Source organism: Lissotriton vulgaris, chromosome 8 (assembly GCF_964263255.1).
Source record: "Lissotriton vulgaris chromosome 8, aLisVul1.2, whole genome shotgun sequence".
NCBI classification, from domain to species: domain Eukaryota; kingdom Metazoa; phylum Chordata; class Amphibia; order Caudata; family Salamandridae; genus Lissotriton; species Lissotriton vulgaris.
In genome coordinates, this window is record NC_141696.1 from 1,111,139,338 (window position 1) to 1,111,154,272 (window position 14,935).

The 14,935-nt window shown below is 42.9% G+C and overlaps 1 protein-coding gene across 10 annotated transcripts in view; it reads right to left on the minus strand.

Annotated features, from left to right (window-relative positions):
* Positions 1-14,935, minus strand: part of ELF1 (E74 like ETS transcription factor 1) — a 665,417-nt gene that overhangs the window by 435,659 nt on the left and 214,823 nt on the right. For 4 of the 10 annotated variants that reach the window (XM_086934918.1, XM_086934924.1, XM_086934920.1 and 1 more), the window contains exon 2: positions 10,072-10,282. The exons of the other annotated variants lie outside the window; for them this stretch is intronic. The gene's annotated coding sequence lies outside the window, so the exon portion shown is untranslated. The remainder of the gene's footprint in view (positions 1-10,071; positions 10,283-14,935) is intronic. 10 annotated transcript variants of the gene reach the window in all.

The window sequence follows — 14,935 nt, forward strand, 5'->3', positions numbered from 1 at the left end:
GTGCTCATGGCAGTTGCCTCTGTTCCCTGGCTGTGCGCGTGTTTTCTTCTTGCCTCTGTTCCCTGGCTGTGCTCGTGTTAGTTGCCTCTGTTCCCTGGCTGTGCGCGTGTTTTCTTCTTGCCTCTGTTCCCTGGCTGTGCTCGTGTTTGTTGCCTCTGTTCCCTGGCTGTGCACGTGTTTTCTTCTTGCATCTTTTCCCTGGCTGTGCTCGTGTTTGTTGCCTCTGTTCCCTGGTGGATTATGGGGCAAATGTTGCAAATCCATAAGAATGCAGAAACACTTGGCGAGGGACTGGGGGCTCCTCAAAAATAACGTTTGACCAAAACCTTAACAAAACAAGCAGTAAAAAAAAACAAAAGGCTGGCAGCAACTGCCAGACCTATTTGTTTAGACTGGAGTTAGTCTTACAGTCTGCACCTTAAATGGTAATAAGAATACTCAACCAAAGCCTTTGCTTTTGATGGTGAGAACAACAGGCTAATTCCTATTCTTTGTGTTAGCCCCTGTCAATATTTCACTTTCTCCTTTGCGATCAAGGTCATCTTTTAGACATTCCCCTATTGTTTCTATGTAGACTAACAATTATGGAGTACACATGCTTGTAAGGGCTTGCACATGCTAGCGACTGGTGGAATAATAACAGGGTACCGAGATTTTCTTCAATTGATCGGTTGAGGCTAATGGGAATGTAGAAGCAGGGTGTCTGGGCACCAATGGCTGCTCAGATAGGTTTATGGTTTGGATTGATTTTTTTTGTATCCGGACTGGAACAGAGATGGATACACAGAGTAAAATCGAAGGAACCTTTACTTAGCAGTGAACAGAAGCAGATGGTTAAACGACCACAAGTAAGGGCCTGACAATACAGTAAAGGTGTACAAAATTCAGGTATCTATGAAAAGACAATACATTCCTTCTTGCAGTGTTTACTGCCATTGAATCGAGGTGCGGCAAAGAGACGCCATTGTGGTACCTAAGGTGGCGACTGTAGGCACTTAAGCAAGGCACTGGCTAAAACACTAAAGGTAGCGTGTGGTTAGCTGCATGAAGGCATAAATTATAAGAATTAGGTGGCAACAACATATGGTGTAAATAGCGCTCCCTGACGAAAGAGGTAAGCAACCCCCTGACATTAACAGGGTACAGGGGGTGATGGTGAAAGTTCTGTGGTAATTGCCCTCCAGAGGCCACCTAGGAGCAACAGACAGAGTACCAGCCCACAGGAATGCACTACAACCCAGTGCCTGCCTTCCCACTGGAATATTTAGCATCCGATTTATATTAACCACAAAAAGTATAGAGGAGCAACCCACATGTGTGTATGGATACAAGAAGCCAGGATAAAGGCTCTTTAGGACAGATTCAGGCACCGAGTTCTCCACAGTGTCACTCAGTGACCTCCCTCATGGCAAAAATATAGTCATCATCAGGGGTTGGCAAAAGTAATAGTACTGAAGTTAGAATATTGCTGGGGAAGGATGAGTGCAGATGGATTTGAAGGAGAGAAGGGGATAGGGAAGGGAATAGGTAGGATGCATGGTCAAGGAGCCGCAGTTCTGGCCCTAGGCCCTGCCTTGCACTAACAGAACCGGCGGAGAGTTTAAATAGGAAGTTTGGGGAGACCAGACAGGGAGGGAAGAGCTGGTCACATGACAGAGTGTCGGTGTTCTGTGGCTACAGAGGAAAGAAGAATTGGGTGGGACGAGGAGGGGAGACGCACCAGCCCAGTAAGGGGTGCTCTTGCTGAGTCTTGACGCCCATTATGGACTCATGAACCCCAGCCCAAGATGGTGGCAAAGATGCATGTCCAAGTCCCACAGCCACTGGCAACAAAGGACCAGGCTCCCCAAAAGCAATCAGATCCTGGAATAAAGACACAGTAGCCAAAACTCAAATTCAGCAATAATGCAACAGGCAATATTACAGATGCAGATGATCATCGGGGAAACGTTGCAATCACCTCCAACTAAATTCCTAGAAATACTTCTGCATGCACCATGGCAGGATGCAAAGGGTCTGCCGATGCAGTTGGGTTGGGGACAGCACGAGCATCCCTGTGGTACACATTAAGCAAGTTAGAACAGGTTGAAGGCTAGGAAAGGTTTGTGAGGTTATGAAGCAGAAACGCAGGTTGGAGCCCTGGGCAACCATATTGTGTGTTAGCATGAGTGAGGCTGGAGGCTTGCACCACACAGAGATGCCATGATCCCCATTTGGTGTTTTTCAAATCATAACAGCTGATAACTCTAAATGAGAAGGGAATGAGGATGAGACAACATGACAGTTTGTGCCCATCTCTTTCCTCAAGAGAAGGCCGGCGCTGCTTCTCAGAGTTTATGCCTCCCTGAACAACTGTGCAAGGGAACCTGAGAAGTCCAACCCTTTTCCTGTGATCATATTGATGTTTGTCCTGATCATTCTCCAAGGATCCTTAATACTACCTTGGCTCATCCCCACAGCCTCAGGGGCAGAGTAACGAGCCCAGTCTTTTATCGCTATTACAGTAGGTCCCAAGTGCTTGCATGAGGTCAACTTATCTTTCCACTCTACAAGAAATCCTTGCTTTCCTTTTCACCTGTTGTGAATGTAACACATGCAGAACAGTTACATTCACTTCCTACATGTTATTGTTTTACAGAATAATGAAGAACTCAGAGGGTGTAGGTTCCCCCCTCTCCAAGCTGCCCTCTCCAGGTAGGTACAGTATATCAACACCAACTAACATTGATCTTTTAATAGGACAACTCTGTGCTGATCAACTCCCCCCCCACCCCCCACAACATAACCTTCAAGAGAACACACCGTTAGTTTTGGCCAAACCTCGGTTTACTCCAACCTCTTCAACAAAGGCTATTTCAATCGTGTCTGCTGCCTCCCTTCCACGCTTACCAGTTTCATGTCTCTCGAAGGTAAATCCCAGAACAAGTTTGATCTTTCCAATCCTGTTCGGACAAACCCTTTAAGTTTTCATGCAATGTTTCAATTCTCATATTATTGACTGATGTTCTGTACACATAGAAACCCACCATGATAAAAAGTGTTGCAGTTCATTAGCTTGTCTCCCACATTCACTTTAAACAGTGCAATCAAACAAAATGACTACTAGTAAAGGGAACACTTCAACATCTGCTGTCTGGCTCGGTAAGGCACTGCACAGGAGTAAATCTAAATGTTTTGCCTCTGAAAAAAGGGTGTCTAAAAACACCCACACCACTAGGAGCACAACCTTAGCTAGGCTTGAAATCCAAAAGACTCACAAAGAATACACACGTCAACGCGCCTGCCTGTTGACTGAGACTCTGGTAGAGCATCCTATTGCATCCTGTTACTTTGTTAATACGTTCAGGAAAGGTCTCAAAATCCACCTCTTCGCAATCTCCCTACAGTGGTAGACTGCATCCATTGCCTCACCGCACTTTGATGCTGTGTACCCGATCTCTTCTGTAATTTTACACATGCATTGTCCACAGTTGCCATTCAAAAAGACTGCATTTTGGCTATACATCCACTTGCAAACTAAGAGACTACACAGATTGGGACTAAGTTTGCACTTTAAAAATAACTCCATCAAAATATATAAATAATGAAGTGGATCTCACCCCCTTTTCATATTTTTGAACTTTTAATTTTGTTAACAGTGAGAACAGGAATAAGCCGGCTTCTGAAGAAGGGCTACTCGTGTTCCCAGACAAGGACTTTAAAAAAGGTGGTAGGAAGGGAGTAATTGATGATCCTTCATGATCCACCATTTACAAAAGCAGCCATTCCTCTTTAACGAAACCACTGAAGAAGGTGCACCCTGCTTCCAAATCCGGAATATCCTTGTTGCAGCTGTACAGCTGAGTGGAAAGTGGGTGTGCCAGTCATGACACCCAGGGGCATAGTTCTCATTTATCAGGTAGAAATATTGTCTTAGCTTCCTTTGTGTACCTGAAACCCAACACCTCAAAACTTTTAAAGGATGTCAATGGGAGTAAAATAGAGCAAGGGAGAGGGATGGTCTAAACAAACCAGACAGAGGAGATACCCGATCCACAGACAGGTTCATACACAATGGGCCACAGTTTGAAAAGGATTTTAATTTTTTCCTCCTAAGTATGAGAAAAATATTGTCAAACAAGGCACTTCTGTTACGGACACTCATTATATAATATATGATTTAATTTACTTGCCTCACACTCATGTTGCAGATCTGTCACACTATTCACACACCTGCTGAACATCAATCAAAGCGATGTGTATTGCAGGTTGTGCTCTTAGAGATACTTGTGAGACCTGCGCAGTGGAGTCCTAGCAAGTGATCACTGCTCTTGGGTATCCAGACTCAATATATACTGTCCTGCCACCAGATGGTACTGGCCAACCAGAACATGCATGGTGCGGATTCCTGAAGAAATCTGGTGAAATGGAGTGGGTCCGTCACAATATAAGGTGGATTGATACTTTTTTCCTGCAGATGCTCGTAAGATACAGCACCAACTATGTATGTGTGTATCTGGGATATCCTGGCCTTTAGTTATTTTGCAGTAGGTTATGTTCTATGTTGGATGACACTTTCGCCACAACAATTTCTTCTTCTTTCTGTATAAATATTTTGTTTACTGAATGTTATGTATTTGAACATGTCTGACTTGAAATAATAAAACAAAGTAGTGGAGCCTCATTCTACCACTGCAATGTCATTTCCAAAGGGTGCCAAATGGAGCATGGTCAAAAATGAAAATGCTTGGTAGAGGGTGTCTTTGTGGTATCTCCCTCCCAGAGAGGCAGGAGTCCCCAGAACATCTCACACCTTGTTGCCTTTGGTCAGACCCCCTAGACTCGCCAGAGCTCACCTGAAAATCTGACAAAAAACAGACCAGCAAACGTCTGCGTATTTAATTCCGCCTCTTCTGTCCCAGTATCACTCTAATGTAAGGAGAATCCAGATTTCCACTCCACTCCTCCAATTTGTAGGATGAGTTGTAGTGCTTGCAGGATGACTCTAGGCACTTTAAAGTCTGATAATATGTGCCATGTCAGTGACAGCAGCCGCTCACCACTCATGTTTTGGCTACTTTGATCAGTTTCTAGGTCTCAGGATCGGTTCACTACTAAATTTCTAGGTGGAACGCATAAAACAAGGTTTTCAAATATAGCTTCTAGAGAAGGTTAGAAAGAATATAGCCAACAAAAATTAAGGGGCATAACGAAGACCGTTTAAGCTTTCCTGTAAATAAACTGGCTGAACCTCACTAGACAGCCACACAAAAAAAAAAAAACTTAAAAACATAGCTGCCACCCGGAGGCCTTGAAAAGAAAGGTTAGCCTCAGCCAATGTCACGTGATATGACCTATGAATTTTCAAAAAAGGGTTCTCGGTGTTTAAATGTTGTGGCAACAATTGTGTTTAAGGTTTTTTTTTACACATGGAAGAACACCAGTTTTCGACCACTGCAGCACGTTCACCTTTTGTGGTGAAGCAACTGTTCAATAATGCAACACGACAGAAGCAGCTGACTCTTGTGCAGAGCACAGTAAACTAGGAAAGTTCTCTTTTGGTCTGGCCTGGCGTCAGCTAAAGTCAGCCTAATGTGTCAAAACATCCATACTTATATAATAAAGAGAGAGCCCAAACCTTTGAGGTGGGTAATCTCAGGAACCACAGCGCCAATCACAACACCCAATACAGCGTTGGAAAGGGCAGTTGCAGCAGAAGGACATAGGCTATGCAGACGCCCACCATATACATTTAAAAGGTAAAAGAACCGTGCCAGCAAAGTAGTCCCTTGTGGGCATGTCTGCGTTGTGCTGTGGGCGTGTGCTGGGGGTGTGACAAATGCTGGTGGCGTGTGGTACGTTCCGCCCTTCATGCCATGTCTCATATCGTGTGCTAATCCCACCCGGCTTCCTTTAAATACCCCTGCACCCCATAATCATAACCCACCCTTACTCCCTAAAATACCCCAACACCCTTAAACACAAACCCATCTTAACCCTATAAATATACCCTGTACCTCAAAACCCAAACCTATCCCTAAACCCTAAAAATACCCCTCTACACCAAAACCCAAACCTACCCCTGAACCCTAAAAATACCACTGTACCCCAAAACCCAAACCCAAACCTACCCCTAAACCCTAAAATACCCCTGTACCCCAAAACACAAACCTAGCCCTGAACCCTTAAAATACCCCTGTACCCCAAAACCCAAACCTACCACTGAACCCTAAAAATACCCCTGTACCTCAAACCCAAATCTTGCACTGAACCCTAAAAATAACCATGTACCCCAAAAACCCAAACCTAGCCCTGAACCCTAAAAATACCCCTATACCCCAAAAACCCAAACCTAGCCCTGAACCCTAAAAATACCCCTGTACCCCAAAACCCTTACCTATCCCTAAACCCTAAAACTACCCCTGTACCCCATAACCCAAAACTATATCTGAACCCTTAAAATACCCAAACACCCCAAAACATATACCTCAGTACCCCAAAACATATACCGCTATACCCATAATTACCTTATCCAAACATTTTTTTTTTAAAACATGCTTTTACCATTCATTCATTTACAACGAATTTTGTTGTAAATGTATGCGTGGCAAAAGCATATACAATTTAATGCCATGCGTTATAATGGCATTGCGGAGTCATGGTACTTTCGTAATGAAAGTATGCGGAGTGATGGTATGCGGAGTGATGGTATGCGGAAAGAAAGTTGCGGAATAATGGGTGTTTAACCTCCCCCGGTAAGTACATTGATGGCACGACGGCCCACATCTCCAGCAACATACTCATTTTTTCACCGCCCATTTGAAAAATGCAAAGGTCTCTCTCATTGATGGCCAGCACCGACATACACTTTTAGACACACCTCCCGCCACAAGTTCTAGAATTGCGAACTTTAGAGCAGGGGAGCTACGTTCGAATCTCGGCATCAGATCAACATCCTGTGATTCCAGGCAAATCGCTTTGTCTCCCCGTGCCTACCACAAATGAATGTGTTCCTCTGTAAAGTAAATTGTGCTCATGCCATGTTGTCGAGTTCGCGCTATATAATATTGCAAGGAAAAATAAAGTGGGGAAACTTGAGTTCACACACTACTGAACGTGCACTCTTAAGTGCATCAGCAGTGCACTGTGAATCGGAGCGTTTCACAGGCCTGTCGCAGATAAGAAATGCTATCTAAACGAAATCCTACAAAACAATTTACTACTGGCTGGCAGCAATTCATACCCGGACAACGTCGGACGGGCTGCTAGTCCATGATAAAGTCACACACACATACAGGAGCTTTTAGTCAGACTTTTTTCATTGGTGTGTTTAAATGTCATTCACATTTTGCTTCAAACGCCCAAAGCATAGAGCATGTGGCAATGGGTCATCCCACTTCAGCCATTGACTTTCTTCACTGTGCGTGACACTATTTGCTTCTGCACAAATGCACATCCACCTTGTAGTGCCAAAGACGATGTGCCTATGTTTGCTGTAATTTTTATTTTATTTTTGGAGTGAGTCATTTTATACTTATTTTTTTTGCAAACATATGCACGCCACCTTAACACAGTGGTATTTTTGCTTTTTACTACTTTTAACCTTTCAATGACTTCTGCATACATTTGAATAAAAATCACAAACCTTGATGCGCCCAACCTGTTGGTTTTGCCAATGCTTGTTTTATTTATCTTTCCGGTTGTTGGCAAGGCTGAAACATTTACTGTGCCAGATACCATCATCTGCTGTTCCCAATTACTTCGCCTGCTGTCCACCATAAAATGGTTTTACACTGATTATAAGAGAAATGGAACGTAAAATTATCTGCCTAAAGACTGATGGGCAGGGACTCCACCTTTTTCATCACATGCTTTTGGAGCTTTTTGATGAATTAATTTCTTTGGCATGCACGAATAATAAATGGAGAACTAGACGCACCAGCTCTCACACTTGTCCCTAAATCTTTCATCTACTCCAGCCACTTCCCAAAGACTAATATTCAGATCGCTTAGTAGCTTGAGCCTGGGGTCTCAATCTCGCCATTGTTATGCTGCTTGACATCTGTGCTGGGACGTCCTTCTATTCCTTGCAATCAAGGAAGAGGGCTTTTTATGTGGGCTATACGCCGCACTCATCAAATAGGGGCAGTCATGTCCCTTATTCACCCCTATCCTATGCAACACTATGCAAAGTGAACATAAGTGACAGCAGTGTTGTTGTTTGGGCTTTAGACTTTACTCTTCAGCCTTGGATGCTAATCACAGGTTGGCGTTCCTTCCAGTTATATTACTAAAATTAAAAAGGTGTATTCCACGCCTATGCCCCACAGTTTTCAATACTTTTCCACTGCTCTTCAAATAATACCTCACCCCTCTACGGAACCTCATACGATCACACAACCTATCCTGCTTCAGCTATGTGGGCACAAACCAGTTTACCATAAATTCAGAAAACCCTCTGGGCCTCAACACATGTTACTTAGGTCAAGCCCCCTATATTCTCTAACCCCCAACACTAACACAAGCAGTGGTGCACTCGATGCTTACTCAATTATTTCACACTCCGATTCTTACCTGGAGAGGCAGGGCAGTTATCAACTCACTCACTGCTACCTGACCTCAGCAACTCTGGCTCCCCACTTCTGTTTGAAAAGGCTCCCTTGAGCCACTGAGCTGACAAGCTTTTGGAGATGCACCTGTGCGTCAGAGAGAGGTACTGCGACCTGAAAGGACTGTGGCAGCTTGCTCAGCAACCCCAAATGAATGTTGCGTTTTATCTCTACTGATGAAGGAGAATATCCAGAAACACATGTGTCTAGAGATTCACAGCACTAACATGCATCAACTTTGGTGAAACTCTTCAGGAAAAATACAAGTAAGCATTTAAAGTGACTGCATTTACCATAATGCTAAGGGGTGAACTGTGCTGGGAGGTGAAGCAGTGTGTGCTCCCAGCCCCCTTCTGCATGACGGAATTGATGACTCTGTTCATGATCCCAAACTCCAGCCTGTTGCATGCTCTACTACAAAATCACATGATCAACAGTACACAAAAAGCAAAGGCTATGCTACATCTTCCCTCAGCTTGGCTTTCCTTACAGGGTTCAAACCACTATCACCTTGGTGCTGTCATGCCTGGATAACACCAACTGATTGTAGCTATCTATTGCAGGCTCCCGAGAAACAAAAATGTGGCTGCCAAGCAACTCGTACATCTACTCATAAGTGACTTCATCGATCTAGTCCTGCAATTTCTCTGCTTTGTGCCTAACGCCAGATGCAGCTCATTCAAGGATCTCTGATGTATCCAAAGGGCTAGCCACAGAATCGGGCTCACTTTCCTCAAACTAAAATAAGAACTATCTGCCAGATTCATCAAAGACCCGTTTTGTGAGTCTTTAATAGCGATTCATAAGGAATCGCTATTACAGACTCGCAAAACGGGATTCATGTAGGAATCGCAATATAAAATGCGATTCCTACACATTCCTTATTTGCGATTAGCAATTTTCTAATCGCAAATAAGGATGCGATTTCAAGGGTGCTAGGGGTGTCCAAAGGAGACCCTGTAGCACCCCTGAAATGTCATCTACATTGGTGTTGCGCACACACATGTCCAAAGGACATGTGTGTGTGCAACATGCAACTTAGAGAAATGCATTTAAAAGCATTTTTCGCTATTTACCACGAGGTTTGACCTCGCGGTAAACAGCGGCCCGAAATTGCGAATTCGCAAATTATAAATGGTTGATGAATTGCATTTAAGGAATCTCAAATAGAGATTCCTTAAATGTAATTCCTCGCAATTTAGCGAAATCGCATTTACCGATTATTGCATTTGGGATGATGAATCCCAAATGCAACAATTGCGCTCGCAAAGGGCCAGATTCTCAGAATCTGGCCCTTTGCGAGCGCAATTAAGCTTCATGAATCTGGCTGAATATCCCCAAAGGATGCTCAATACCAGACTGGCTCCACTCTTGCACCATCCTCCCTTCAGAAAAATGTGTGCCTGTCTGTGCTTCCTTCCCTGCACAGACAGTCAACCCTGAAAATCAATCAATCAGAACATTTGTATGGCGTACTACTCACCCGTGAGGGTCTCAAGGCGCTGGGGGGAGGGATGCTGCTACTGCTCGAATAGCCAGGTCTTGAGTAGTCTTCTGAAGGTTAGCAGTTCTTGGGTCTGCCGTAGGAGGATGGGGAGAGTGTTCCAGGTCTTGGCGGCGAGGTGGGAGAAAGATCGGCCGCCGGAGGTTGCTCTTACGCTGGTCCGGTGTTGTGGAGTGCCTTGTGTCCACTCCTGAAAGGATAAGGATCATCCATGAACACCTAGAATTCAGCCGGGTGGCAAAGCCTGGTTGTTCCAAACTGATGATTATATAATGCTCTGGTTCTTTTACACTTCTTACACTTGCCTTACCCTAGCCATTTTACACTCTTCCAACATACCACACACACAGACACAGCTGCAAGATCACCATACCATGGCTGAGCACACTTTGAAACCTCATGCACAACATCGAAGACTTTCTACATAGGCCAGACTAAAGCACACACCCTACCAACTAAGCACAAGCGCCGGGAAACTTTCTTACACAACTGCATGAAGATGCCAAGTATTTGCAAATGCAACTATCTCGGGTACATCTCTATGCTTTACTCCATGCTTACATCCAGTTAACTGTGACACCATTATGGCACTCAAGCTAACCTAAAGCACAAATCCTCACTTTTCCCACATTGGCCACTCGATAACTCTACGCGCTATTTCATCAAACAGAGTAACCTCTTACCCTACCACCCAGAAGCACTTTAGGCCTGATCCAGGGTCTGGGACACTATACCAATACTACAAACCAATACTCTCTGTTTCAAATGGCCTCTGCTTATCGGAAATAAGGTTTAAATAATTGAGGCTGCCAATAACTCCCGATTGCTGAATAGCAAGTAATGAATTACAGAGAAGAGAAATAGATTTCTCTGCTTTCTCTCTTGTACTTTTTCAACACGCAGGGTTTTCCACATTACCCCCACCACGGGCCAGATCCAGGCCACTTTTTCGGGCCAGTCACCTGGGATAAATTAACAACCTGTTAAACAAAACTAACAATCTGCTTTTTCAGTGAGTATCCTCAAAGTTTGGCATAAACGTGGTCCTCATGGACCAACGTTGGACACCGCATCAGTGTGGAAGGACTCTAATCAGCTATGACCTTCACACACACTCAACCTTCATGTATTGTGGCACTGGAATGAGTAGCTAGGTCTGCCTGCCCATCTGTGCAGAGCACAAGGCAAAAGCGCTGTCTTGTGTATATGACAACACAGCTGAAAACATCTAGATATGTTTCCATCTGTTTGAAAAACATGCAAACGAATCCCCTGCATTCTCAACCCCGCACTTCAGAATTTACATTCGCGCTCGTGCAGCTCAAACACATACTGGCTGACGACACAATTTTGCATGGAGTCACAATTCGGTATTTAGGCCCATATGCATCAACACATTTGCCATAGACACAGAATGGGCAAAACGCTTTGATGCATCTGGCCCTTTGCCTCTAAATAAATTTTCGTGAGTGCTGACTGTAAGCAACATTAATGTATTTCCTTAAACATTTAGGAAATCTTAAAAATGAAATTATAACCTGGACTCCGCTGCTTTGGAATGGAAGGTTAAACATGTGCCTTAATCATAATTTCACTGAATATTTTTGCACCCAATGACGTGAGTGCGAGCTAGTTCATTCTCAAGATCAGACAATTGCCTAGAATACATTACAAGGATTTTTTTTATATTTAATAAAATATTCAACGGCAAAAAGAATATAATTGTGACTAGAAGGATAAAGGGGAGTTTGAGCACAACCAATGATATCAGATTTGAATCCTTCCTTAGAGACCTTAAAAACGGTGAGAAATGTTGTTTCAGTTACTTTGTTTATAGTAGGGGAAGGATAGGCAGGAGTGTTTCCACCAGTCAAAAACAGTAGGCAGCACACTGCCTTTACATCCCAGTACCCAGTCCACTCAGATGCATTCTGGTAAATGTAGTGCATGGTATCACTTGCTTCCATTAAACAATCTTTTGTTTTCAACGTGGCTGGTACAGCCAGAGCTGAGCATCTCTAGACGAAAGTTCATGTTTCAGGATAGTTGTCTTTCATCAGCAGAGAGTAACGCATACAGTTAGTGGTGCTGGAAATGCTACTCCACAGTCTTTTCAGGTCACAGTGCCACTCCTTGAGCACAGGAGCATCACTCAGAACATGTCAGCTCAACCAGCTCCAGGGAGCCTTATCAAACAAAAACAGGGCGAAAGTGCACTGCCTTGTCACCCCACCAATGTTCAAGTGATGATGGCATGGTGACATCATCAGTGTTATGACTGTATTGGATCAGCAGGCAGTTGCCCCGCTTAAAGACAATAACTTTCCACAGACAGTTGAAAGTGGTGGTCTCTGTTCAATTTTATTCAATTTGTTTACTACCCATCAACCACAGATGCAACAAATTGAACTTGGAACTATAGTCCACTCTGTGTTCTGGATAGACTGGACTATCGTAAGCTTCTCCATTGGTGTCTAGGTTTAGGTTCAGTTTCTATTGGTATTTTAGCCCTACATCTGTCCTAACTGAGTAAATGTATTTACCTTCCCGCTCTGGTGAGGCCTTTTCACTCACAGTAGGGATGCCACGGGTGCTCAGTTTCTTTCTGGCCTCCTTCTCAGGATTGGTCTTCACTGTAAGGATCTCAGTTCTCTGAAAGGTGATTCCATCCTATATTCACATGACCACTAAACATGCGCTGTTTCGGTTGTTTTATTCACAACAGGCTCTTTACATAGGCTTTCTCGTGTTAGCGAGTTATGGAGCAGCTAGTATGGGGTCTAGTTGAAGTCAGCTGCATACAGACTTCATACCCAGGGCGCTCTACAGCTCAGCATCGTGGTTCAGAGTGACTAAACATTTAAGTTCAATGCCCTGATAGTTTAAAGTGAACAGACAAAAAAAGAAAAGGATATTAAAATTTCGAAGAGAGGGAAGCAGAAGCACAGGGAAACCAGAATGATAAATCTATTCAGGACAGAAAAAAGTCAACATTTTTTTTTTAATGCTATTATACCATAGAGACTGTGTTCTAACATACTTAAAGGCTCACACGGTAATATGAAATAAAATGTAGCAAGGGAGCAAGCACAAAGAAGAACAACGTTGCTGACATTTAGGGGTTGCAAGTAAGATGGGATGGGGAAGAAGATTAGCAAAACAACTGATTTGTGGAGCAAACGTAAATATACGGTGTTGAACATAATACCTTACTGCGAAAACACAATTTCAAAGTACAATGCTGTAAGTGGATTGTATTTAGATCTTACTGTCTCCTTTTAGGGTAGTAGATTTAGTGCATGTAAATAAAGACAAAATACAAGTTCAAAAGAGTCAGGGACAGGACAATACTACACAACCTGAAGCAATAGCCAGCTTCTAGCTTGATGCTATGGTACAAAACAGGTGTCTCAGCACAACACAACTCCACAAAGCCTATTGAAACTTGAAGGAGTGGTCTTATTAGGGATGAGAACGCTGGTTAAAATGTTGTGTGTGTGTCTACTCGCAAGTCAATTTTCTTCCAAATACATCACAAAATAATCCAGTGCAAGCAGGTAGATGGTGCATGTGTAGCATAGTGTGCGAGTGATGCGACAAGAAAGATCCTCGGACGGGCCACTTTTCTAAGCACTTCTCTCAGTTCCAAAACTATGAAAAGATACATTATCACTGCTGGATATAGTGACATAGCAACTTGATCTCCCATACGTGATTCATGTTATGGGGACGTCAGAAGAGTTAAATGTAGAGGTTTTTAAACAAATTTTTTTATAGACAACGTTATGGAACCTTTGTATATGATTGAAAAATCCTATGTGGCGAACATTTATTTTGTGCATTAATGAACTGTATATTTATTTTTACATTTGGATTTTATTTGCAATTGTTTGTGTGGTTTGATTAAACAGGTGACACAATTTTAAAAACCTGGTAATCCTGAGCTTGAGAATTCTTTCTTTTTTCAAATAATCTAGGATTGATGAGACTGCTAAAGACCTTGTGAGATCATTGTTGCAGGCACTGGTCTTTACAAATCTCCCAACTTATAATACTATTTCCAGGTCTTTCCAAGGGTACTAAACATAAATAACTCTCCCTAAAAGCTGAAGAAAGACCAAGGCAGGTCACCAGCCTAAAGAAATGGATAACACATGTGAGGAAGTGTCTGCCATAGCAGAGCAGGCAGTACGCTGATATCAGGTGTTATTTACACCATGCACAAGGAGGACAGACACCGGTCAGGGTTGGAGGTTTGACTTCTGCATCCCTAAGGAAATGATAATCTGATGACGCAGTGCTGCGGGTGATAACATACCAGGAAGAGGCAGGTCAAGCAAAATACAAACATGAATCAGGAATTTGATACACTGGCCCAGCAGTAGGCAAGTGGGGTGATATCACACCAAGATACACAAAGAGGCTGCGTAAGAGGGTCGGAGCAAAGGCTTTATTTGCTTACTTAACAAAATATCACTAAAAAGTGTGATCAGATATATATTGCAACAGAACGACATACACATATGTAATAAACGAAACAAAGATATATGTATATATATATATATATATATATATATATGTATATAGATATATATATATATATATATGTATATAGATATATATATATATATATATATATATATATATATATATATATATATATATATATATATATATATATATAATATAGGTCAATACAACACACACAAACACAGTTTGGAAAAAATAGCTTAGTAATATTTGTGTTAAAAGGACATTCACTTGACTTGTGCTGCCTGAATATCTGAGTAGCAAGAGAAAGGGCACCCATGAATACTTTTGTTTCTCCTACTGTCCTAAACCC